We start from the raw sequence: 10,144 nt of genomic DNA, 5'->3' as shown, positions 1-10,144 counted from the left end.
CTCCACTCTAGGAGCTCCCACTAAAACATAATCAGATTTTCTTCAGCCCTAGGGCTGTTTGCAGTTCAGATGCCAGGAACAGCTGTGGAGTCCAGAAGGCTTCCTTAGGATTCTCCTACCACGGAGGGGCTGTGGGAGTAGTTGAGCAGGGGCATAGATTTGGAACAGGTTACAGAGACACCCCTACTCCACAACATGCTTCAGAAACATATAACTATCCCAAGCGGAAAAATCAACAAACCCCTCACACATAAAAATTTAAATTTAATGGAATATTTTAAAAGGTTGAAATAAAATATGCATTACATGTAAACCAGATTATAGGTGGGAAATGGCATACTTGATCACAAAATAAAAAATATCTGCATACTGGTAGGATTTTAGGTAATATTCACTTTACTATAGAGAAAGCGAAGTAGCACTGTATAAGGAGAAAAGCACCATAAAGAAAGGGAGCCTTTATTTACTCTATTTTAAAGTTGTTTCTTTAAATCCAGGGGATTTCCAGTGTCGAATGTTGGTTTATTTGCATTTGTGTGATGAAATGTTGCCACCATGTGGCCAGTCCATCAAGCACACCTTCCTCTTTCCTCTGGCATAACCTGTGTTTAGGCTATTTTTACATGGTACTTAAGTATTTGGGGGCAGCAGTGGTGTCTGTTGGGGTCATTATTTTAATGAAATAAATATAAAGCATATTAATTTAATGTAGAGATGAAAGCAAGTTTACTGTTATTGTCACACAATTCAATTTTAATTTGTACCTTCTGGAGCTTGTAGAATTTCCCTTTTGGGCAGATTATTCAAGTTATAAAACTGAAGGTATTTAGATACGCTCTCTTAAAAGTCAAGAAGATTTATTTATTTATTTTTAATGTTCATTGCTGCTATAAAAATCACCACAGATTACCAAAGTGTCCACTTGTTTGTATGTAATTTGGAAACAATTTCTAATGCATACCCCACTTTAAACAATAGGGGGCACTATGATGTCATAATTTTCTTAAGGAAGGCAAGTATTTCATTCCATAGTAAAAATCCTGGGTTTTCTCCTTGATAAGAATACTTCTCTAAATTCCAAAGCTTATGTTTTATTTTGACAGTACTGGCAATGAATATGAGCCTCATTATACATCCTTGAATCTAATTTCTTAAGAGAAAATAGTGTATCAGCTTATCATTATTTCAGTATATGCACAAATTGGTACAAAATTCAAACCGACTTATCCTCATTAAACTTAAGACACTGTTGCCATTTTCAAATTTTTTAAATCGTTCTTTTTCATTATATATTGCCATGAGTGCAAATATTCTTAAGATTAGTTTAAGGTTAAAAATTATGAAACTATGTTTTCAGCATTATAAAGTTGGAAGTCAATAGAAAAGTAGCATATACATTGTTAAAATAAAAAATAGTCTCAAAGTTACAGATTTCCCAAAGTTACTGAAGGAATTCTCAGTGTATGATGTTTAAGTATTTTATCTTTTCAAGGTTTACTCGGATTTAGGTTTCAGACCTAATAAAACATAAAATAGGAATTAGTAGATTAAATATACAAGTTCAAAATTTGAAACTTTTGTATGGAACAAAGTATATTTCTTAATGGAAGCTTCTTTTTCATGTATCTTCAAGCAAATATAAGAAAACTGAGGATAAGAGAACTTTCAGGACTACAGTTTCAGTCTCCATCCAAAATGCTGTAATAGTTGCCAATGCTATCTTTTAAGTTTTACACACAGATACATATATACAAGTATTACATTGCTACATTCTCATCACAAAAAAAACATTAAATTGTAATCTAAAGTCATCTTTTTGCTTCTCAAGTCAGTGATTTTCTTTAGATAAAGGTAATCATTACTGTGAATTTTTTGCATATACTAAGTTTTTAATGATTCAAGGAAAAGTGACTACGCTGTATCTTTTTTTTTTTTTTTGCATATTTTTCAGCAATAGGAGCCATATTTAACAGAAAATTTTTGCATCCATTTGTTAAAACATTTCATGGTGGCAATTTGAATAAGCCATGGTGGGAATATTTGTACCACAGAAATCAGTTAGTGCTTCAGATCTGATTAGTTGTTTCTTTGTTTTTCCCAGAGAGGTTTTTTCTTTGTTTTCTCTTTTTTTTCAATAGATTAGTGGTATTTCTTAGCTAGGACCACTGTAGGCATTTTGGGTAGAACAAGTCTTCTTGTTTATGGCTTTCTCCTCCATTGAAGAATGTTTAGTATCCTTGGCCCTGGCCCGTTAAATACAAAAATTACAAATCCTAGTCACCAAAACCACTGAAGTGTCCCTCTCCCCCCACATTTCCAAATGTTTCCTAGGATGTTTTGCCCCTTGCAAATGATACCCCCTCCTAGAGAGATGAGTGAACATGTGACAAAGTATAGTAATGAAAACTCAGGCAGAACTTAGACATGGAAATACTACAACAAGTTAAGTTTAGGAAAAATCAGGACTGATTGATAAAGGGATGTAAATTATTATCTACATTGTTTAACTGCTTGGTCATATTGTTGGTCTGTTTATTGATAGGACAAGAGTATGGACAGACAGAAATCAAGGAAACCAATCAGGAACTATAGTGTATATCTGCTCTTTTGCCAACCAATAGCATTCATTTTTCATCAGATAATGTTACACTTCAAGTGCCCTCTAGATTCTGGAGCTGTGCTGGCCAATATGATGGACACTAGCCATAAATGGCATTGAACACTTGAGGGCAGAGCAGTTGAGGAATTGAATTTCTAATTGAATTGAGCTATGGTGGGAGTGTAAAATATGACTGGATTTTGAAAAGTGCACTTTCTTAAAAAAAAGCCAAGTGTTTTATTAATAATGTTTTGCTTCAACAGTATACTGAAATGACAATATTTTCACATATTGGGTTGAATAAAATATATCTTGAAATACTGTGCATGTTCAGTAGCTCAGTCATGTCTGATTCTTTGTGACCCCATGGACTGTAGCCCACCAGGCTCCTCTGTCCACGAAATTTTCCAGGCAAGAATACTACAGTGGGTTGCCATTTCCTATTCTAGACAGTTTTAATATATTAATTTTACCTATTTCCATTTCCTTTTTAAAAATGTGGCCACAACTTTTAGTGCTGCTTCAGAAAGAACCATCTTTTTCATTCTGAGCTTGTGTGGTTTTGATGTTCTTCATTCCAATCCAGCCCTGGATGTGGGCAGTCATTCAGGTCTGGCCAATCAGAACAGTGTCTCATCTCTTTTAGAGAATAATGACCCACTTTTAACCAAAGAGAATGAGGCACATCTCTTTTTGATGGACTTTTTGATGAGGCTGTGTGTTAGAAGCCTAGAGCTGGTAGCAGCCAAATGCCCACTTTAAGGACACTGCCAGGCTGAAAACGAAGCCAACACAGAAATGTAGAGCCAAGAAGTAGAGAAAGATGGACTCCTAAAACCAAATTCTCTTCTGGACATTTTTGTTTCTTTAAGCAATAAAGGCCTTTTTGGCTCAAGCCTGTTTGGGTTAAGATTTTCAAAATAAAAATTTTTGCTATTTTCTTTTTTTTTTCTCTTTTCAAAATAAAAATTTCTCATGGTACACAGAGGCTATGATAGTAATAAAAGCAGGAGATATTTGAGGGCTGGGGTTTAGGAGGTAGCAATGGAAATGCAGAATTTCAAATATAAGACACATTGTTGTGAACATGGACCTGCTTTGACTTAACACATTCAAGGAATAGAGATAGGAAAAATGTTAAGAATATTAAGAAACAGTCTGACCATTAACTGATGGTGTTAAGTGATTAATACAAGTTTTATTAGTGATATTGAACTTGCTTTGAAATTTATTCTCTTATGATGATATACTAAGTTCAAATCTTCAGTGACCTGATTGTCAGTATTTAAAAGTGACTCTTCTTAGTTAGCTATGTGACCTTCTAGCTAGTCATTATTTAAAGTGCTAATGTATATATAGCGAATCATGTTGTATACCTGAAAATAATATGATGCTATATGTCAATTATATCTTATTAAAAAAAGACTTGAGATAAAGATGTTTCTATTCACTTGTTTACTGTGTTCAGCACAGTTGAATTTGGGCGAATGAAAGCAATATGCATTCATAATGCGTGAAATGTTTAACAAGACTTGTAATAAAGATGTTTCTAACAAGCTAAAATTTTTTCTTTTAAATGCTAATGTATAATTAATGAGATTAGGAATGGTATATTTCTTAAACTCTAAACTAGAAATAGATGGACAGCAATTAATATTTATGCAAGTGTTACAGTCTTATCTGATTGGCTTAATATGATCAATCAGCCACCCAGCTCTGCTCCTCTTATAAAACAGATCGGTAAATTCATGGCTCAGTCACTGCAATTATTGCTTATTAGCTCTGACTCAAGTGAAAACATTTATCTTTTTAGACAAGTACCTTTGATATCCATAAACATTTACAAAGTGTCATTTTTAAAAATTTTCTTTTTAATTGGAGGATAATTACAATACTGTGATGATTTCATATTTTTATTTTTGGTAAGTCAATTTATTTTTTGAGATCTTAAGTTTCAATTAATGGGGCTTCCCAGGAGGCGCAGTGGTAAAGAATCTGCGTACGAAACAGGAGATGTGGTTCAATCCCTGGGTCAGGAAGATCCCCTGGAGAAGGAAAAGGCAACTCACTCCAACATTCTTGCCTATGAATTCCCATGGACAGAGTAGCTTCTCAGACCGCCATGACTTAGCGACTTAACAACAGCAACAACATAATGGGGGTGGGAAATTAGAAGTTTGGGATTAACATATACACACTACTATATATATAATAGTAAACAAGGACCTCCTATATAGCACAGGGAACTATACACAGTATCTTACAATAACCTGTAGTGGAAGAGACTCTGAAAAGTTATATATATATACACATACACACACATATATCACTGAATCACTTTGTTATATATTTGAAACTAAATAAATTAACTGTACTTCAAGAAAAAAATAGTTGATGAAATAACTTCCTAAGTTTCAGTTAAATTTCTATTCCTCAGTGACCTTGAAATATTTCAACTTTCAAGCCTTATTAACCTCTAGATGTTTTAAACCCATTTTTTGAATTATAACAGTGATGTGAAAAAATGTTTGATAACTGCACTTTAGTTTTTATTTTGGTTCTCTAATTTATGTATGACACTGAAAAAATTTTCCAACGTTTGATTTTTCCCACTTCCCACTTGATAGGCTCCAACTGAGCTGATCACTAGGAAAAAGATAGAAAAAGTTGAAAAGAATTTTTATTTAATAAAAGTTAAATTATTATGCTATTCCAATAAAACTGGAATAACATAAGCTTTTTTATTATGATAGAAAATTTTCAGAGGGCCCAAGAAATGATATTGAAAAAGTAAGTCCCCAATAATGCTATGTTGGTTATATTCAACTCAGATACAAGGGATTCAGAATAGTTGAATTTCATAAAATTGCCTTTAGTAGTTATTTTACTTGCAAATATTTTCAAAAGGGATTTAGTATCCACTTACAAAGGAGTTCCTGGCTGCCTAATCTCAACCTTCCAGAAAACACTTCAGGGCCAGTAAATAAGCAAAGTGATTTCTGTGCAACTGAAACTACTGGCTTAAGACTTCAAGGCCAAAGCCTTATATGGTCTTCAGGAGGGTCCCTCTGCTTTTGATCAGAAGCTCCTTTCTCTTAGCACAGTACTCTTACAAATAAACAAACAAAACATGCAAACCAACAGCCTTATTTCCTAATATAGAGGCAATTAGAAACATAAAAGGAAAGAAAGAAAAAAGACTAGACAGGAGCTGAAAGAATCAGGTTGGTCACTTTCACACTCAACTCATGTTTCATCTGCTTTCTCGGTTTCCTGTATCTCCAGGGTTGAAATTAATCACCTCCTCCTCTAAACTCCAATAAGAGTTTTTAAAAATAAAATTGACATCATGATCAAGGTTGGTGTTAAGATATCTAATACTGGTGCAGACTCTAGCTAAATGCATCAGTGAGGCTTAGAGCTCATCTGTGCTCACCATTAATCCTCTAGTTACTGGATCTTGGAGAATGACAGGGTGTCCCAGAGTCCTGGCTGCTGGGGTGACTGGGACCACTCAGGGAATGTTGGCTATGGTTATTTTCCAGGCAGTAGGGAGGAGTGTATTACTTCAAAAACAGCCAGTAAGAATGTATGGGTTCAGAGCCTATTTCTTATTCATCTTAACATCCTCAGCTGGCAGAGACAGGATAAGATGTTAGTAAATCAAATAAGTTGCCTTTGGATTTAATTTTTTTTTTTAACCAGAAAATACAGCAACAAATCAGGTTCACATCAACATGTATTTTACTTACAGTTTTGTCCTCATAACTTCCCTAAAGTAGAAGGCAAAAAATGTTTACAACATACATAGAGTAGAGAGAAGAGGGTATTGTAGCCAGAGGACTTGGCTGGGCCAAGTAAACTTTGGATTGCAAATTCCATTTATTAGGCACTTGTTCTTATAGTTAGAGATGCCAGAGAGATAGAAGCAAGCTGATAAAACTGAAAAAAAAAAAAAAAACTTTAACAGGTGTAGTGTCTTGTTAAGAATTAAAGCAAGGCTATTTTGGGATGCTTGGGTTTTATTCTTTGCTTTCTGAAAAGAATTTAGTGAAAATTCAGTTTTCTTTTCATTTACCTATCATCTTCTGCCTGTTGGTGTCTTATTTAGCAGAAGAGGTGGATGAAATCTTATGAAATTAAGCTTTGAATAAGAAAAACATTCCAACAAAGCCTATAGAATATAAAAAGTTATGTTTATTTTTACCTTTATTTTTATTATCACAGAAATAGCTTTCAAATAATAATAGGTCATGTGGAATATCATTCTACAAGGATTATTTTGTATAATCTTACAAGAAGCCAAATTACACCATGAGGCCTATTTTAGATGCTTAGAGTTGAGGGTGAAATGGATATACTGAACACTTACATTTTAATTATAATCATGGTAGATAAGATTCTTGTCACTGTATATTACATTAAGTTAATGAACTTGAATAGAACTTGAACAAATCATCAGTTTCACTCCAATTCATTATTAAACATAGGGCTCATTAATGTGGATTTCTATTTCACTTTATTTTAAAGAAGGGTACACAAAGCTAATTTCTACTATCTGCCCAACTTGTATCTTCATCATGTAAATGGTCATCTCTTAAGTTTTAAACTACATAAGCACACAATTTGTCATTTTACTGCTTTCATTCTTGATTTAATTTAGACCTGGTTGCCCTTCAGGAAATTATAAAAGGTTTCCTCGCTCCTTCCTTTCTGTTTCTCTCTCTCTTCCTTTCTTTTTTTCCATAGCTTTGTTGTCATAGTTGATATGCAATAAATTTCATAATATTTAATGTGTACAATTTGATGTTTTGACATCTATATCTATATCTATATATATATATATATCTCCTCCATGAAACTTTTGGAAAAATCAAGATAGAAACACACCCATTGCCCCACACATTTTCTCATATCCCTTTCTAATCCTTCCCTCACACATTTCCCCATGGCCCATCTCCAAACAACCACTGGTGTATTATAAAAGTTTTCTTTATTTCAGTGATTTAGTATGGTAGATTCCCATTTTTATAAAGAAATGTGAATGTTTTCACATGTTTAATGTGCAGGTGGTTTGGCTTTATACCATAAACAGAACAGTATGAATATTGTTCAACCAAATTCACACAAGCTAAAAAGATCAAAATTTTAAAAATGTTTAGACTCCTTTCATTATGGTAGCGGCCATTCTATAACTACTGAATATGCATGATTGATAGGGAATGTTTTTAAGTGGATCCTCAGAAACAGATTCTGAGCACACAGGCACATCGTATTTTCCTAAGGTAAATGGGCTACTCTGAAAACCAACACTACCAACCTTACATTAAGATGTGTGTATTTGTAGATCAGGGCATAATGAATAGAAAAGCTAAAGTAAATGTTCACCTTCTGAAATCTAGGTCTAGAATTTGTTGTTTTAAATATTAAAGAATTCCCATTGGATAGTATAAACTACTCTTTATTTTCTTAACATTATTGTTCTTCTCCTTCCCCTTACTCTGCTTTTGGATAAAAGGTGGAAAAGGGAGTCCTTGAAGGTGTGTGTTAGAGTGACTGTACTGAACACAGCCTCTGTCTGATGAAGAGACAAAGGGCTGGGCAGCATATTTCTGTCCTAGGTGTGGAGTGAGCAATGAAGGCTGTGAGTCTCTTTGTGTGTATGTGTTCGTAAAGAACTTTAATTAGAATAAAATTAGAAATGGAATTTCTTGGCTGGTAGTCTTCTGTTTCTGTATCTGTAAAATAATAGTTACAAAGTTGTGTAAAGGTAGAAGACATGGGTAGAACAAATTGATGTATGGCATGTAGTACTCGAAGAAGGTTAGTTATCATTATTAGTTTAAAACTTTTCTATTGTAATGCTTTTGAATCAAAGTGTATACATATCTCCCATCCCCAATCTACTTGCCCTTTAGAAAATGGTTATTGATTTTTTGAACTCTGGGAGCTGTTGCTGTATCTGGTCAAGGAAATCTGCTGGCTTGGCAGTCTATTGAGTTAGCTGCCTGGAAACAGGCAGAAGAGGGTCACTTCTGATTAGAACTGACATCTAAGACTTTGTAAAATGAGTTCCTTTCCAGCCTGCTCATGTACTCCACTTTATTGTTTATAGTATTGCAAACCCCGTTCCTTAAAATAGCACGAACACTGCATTCACTTTCTGCTGACAGTGAATACAATTAAGCATAATTAAAGTTCGAGCACTACTGATTCCCTCATAAAGTGTCCTCGAAGCTGATATAGCTAGAAGGATTTAAAATGATGTCAGTCCCTCATGGTGTGGGGACTGGTGCCTGGTCTTTGAAATATTTTTTCTCTTTCTTTTTCACATTTGACTAAAGTGTTGCTCTGGTGGGGATCAGGAGGGAGGAATTCATGGTCCGTCACTGCAGTAATTCACAAAGCACTGGTTTTAGATGAAATCGTTGTATGTAGGCAGCGGGTAACAATTTATGTGGTCTGACTTGTGGAGAACTGGGCTAGCCCCAGATCTCTCCTCAAGACCTGTCATGAAATCTAATTTTATAATAAGGGTTTCATATGTTAGGATAATAGATGTAAAGATCAGAGTTTAAGATCCTTTTAAAATATTTCTGAGAAGAGAGGTGGAAGCTATCATTAACTGAACAACTACTGTCTGAGTTATTTTCACATTTATTATTATAATTTTGATAAATGCTGGCCTAATACCCTAAAGAGTTTAGTTTCCAGAAGGCCACTCAGGTGTGATGAATATATGTTAGCAGAGGACAGAAAGGTCCTGAGTCATGTGTGTGTGTGAGAGAGAGACAGAAATCAAAATCAAATTTGAGTGTCTTCCTGGTTTTGCCTCTTCAGAGGCTCTGTTTATCTGAGCACTTTGAGGTCACATAGGATAGAAGAACTTTGGATACATTCTTGCCTATCACAAGCCTAATGGAGAAATGATGTGAAGCTGTGCATTTAACCAGATGCTTATGCAGAGGGAGGAGGACCTTCCTCTGCATCGATTTTCACCAATCATTCATTCTATAAAGCTTCTCATCATGGCTTACTCTGCTGTGTTCTCATTTCCTGGATGTTTCATGGAGTGAGTTCTGTGTGGAAATGTACTGAGAGATCAGAGGAAGTCATATATTCTGGACCAACTATTTTAGTTCAAATATTACATCTTTCCTAGTTTCTCTTGAGAATGTTTTCTTGATGTTGCAGGCAGAATAGAGAAAACAAACAAACCCTCAACTTTCTCTAAACAAGCATTTCTCCTAGGAGGACTGTAAATTATTTTGGCATTTCTTTTCATCTATTTCATAGACTTTGTAGCTAGGTCAGGATGTTCTTTTAAACTTTATTTCCTTTCGTGGTTACAATATTCACTAATGTATTGACTTTGCTAGAATTTTTAAAAGAATAATTTCGTAGTGAATGCTGATGGGGTCTCTGGTACAAAGGTCAAGGCATCTGATCCCATGGGTCAGAATGAAGGTTACCTGATCATGAGTTCTAATGTGGATGCTGGGAGAGGGCATCAGGAACACCCTAGGCCGAAATGTTCAATGACCA

Source organism: Budorcas taxicolor, chromosome 1 (assembly GCF_023091745.1).
Source record: "Budorcas taxicolor isolate Tak-1 chromosome 1, Takin1.1, whole genome shotgun sequence".
NCBI classification, from domain to species: Eukaryota; Metazoa; Chordata; class Mammalia; order Artiodactyla; family Bovidae; genus Budorcas; species Budorcas taxicolor.
The sequence above is the reverse complement of the archived record's forward strand: the minus strand, read 5'-3'. Positions refer to the sequence as shown.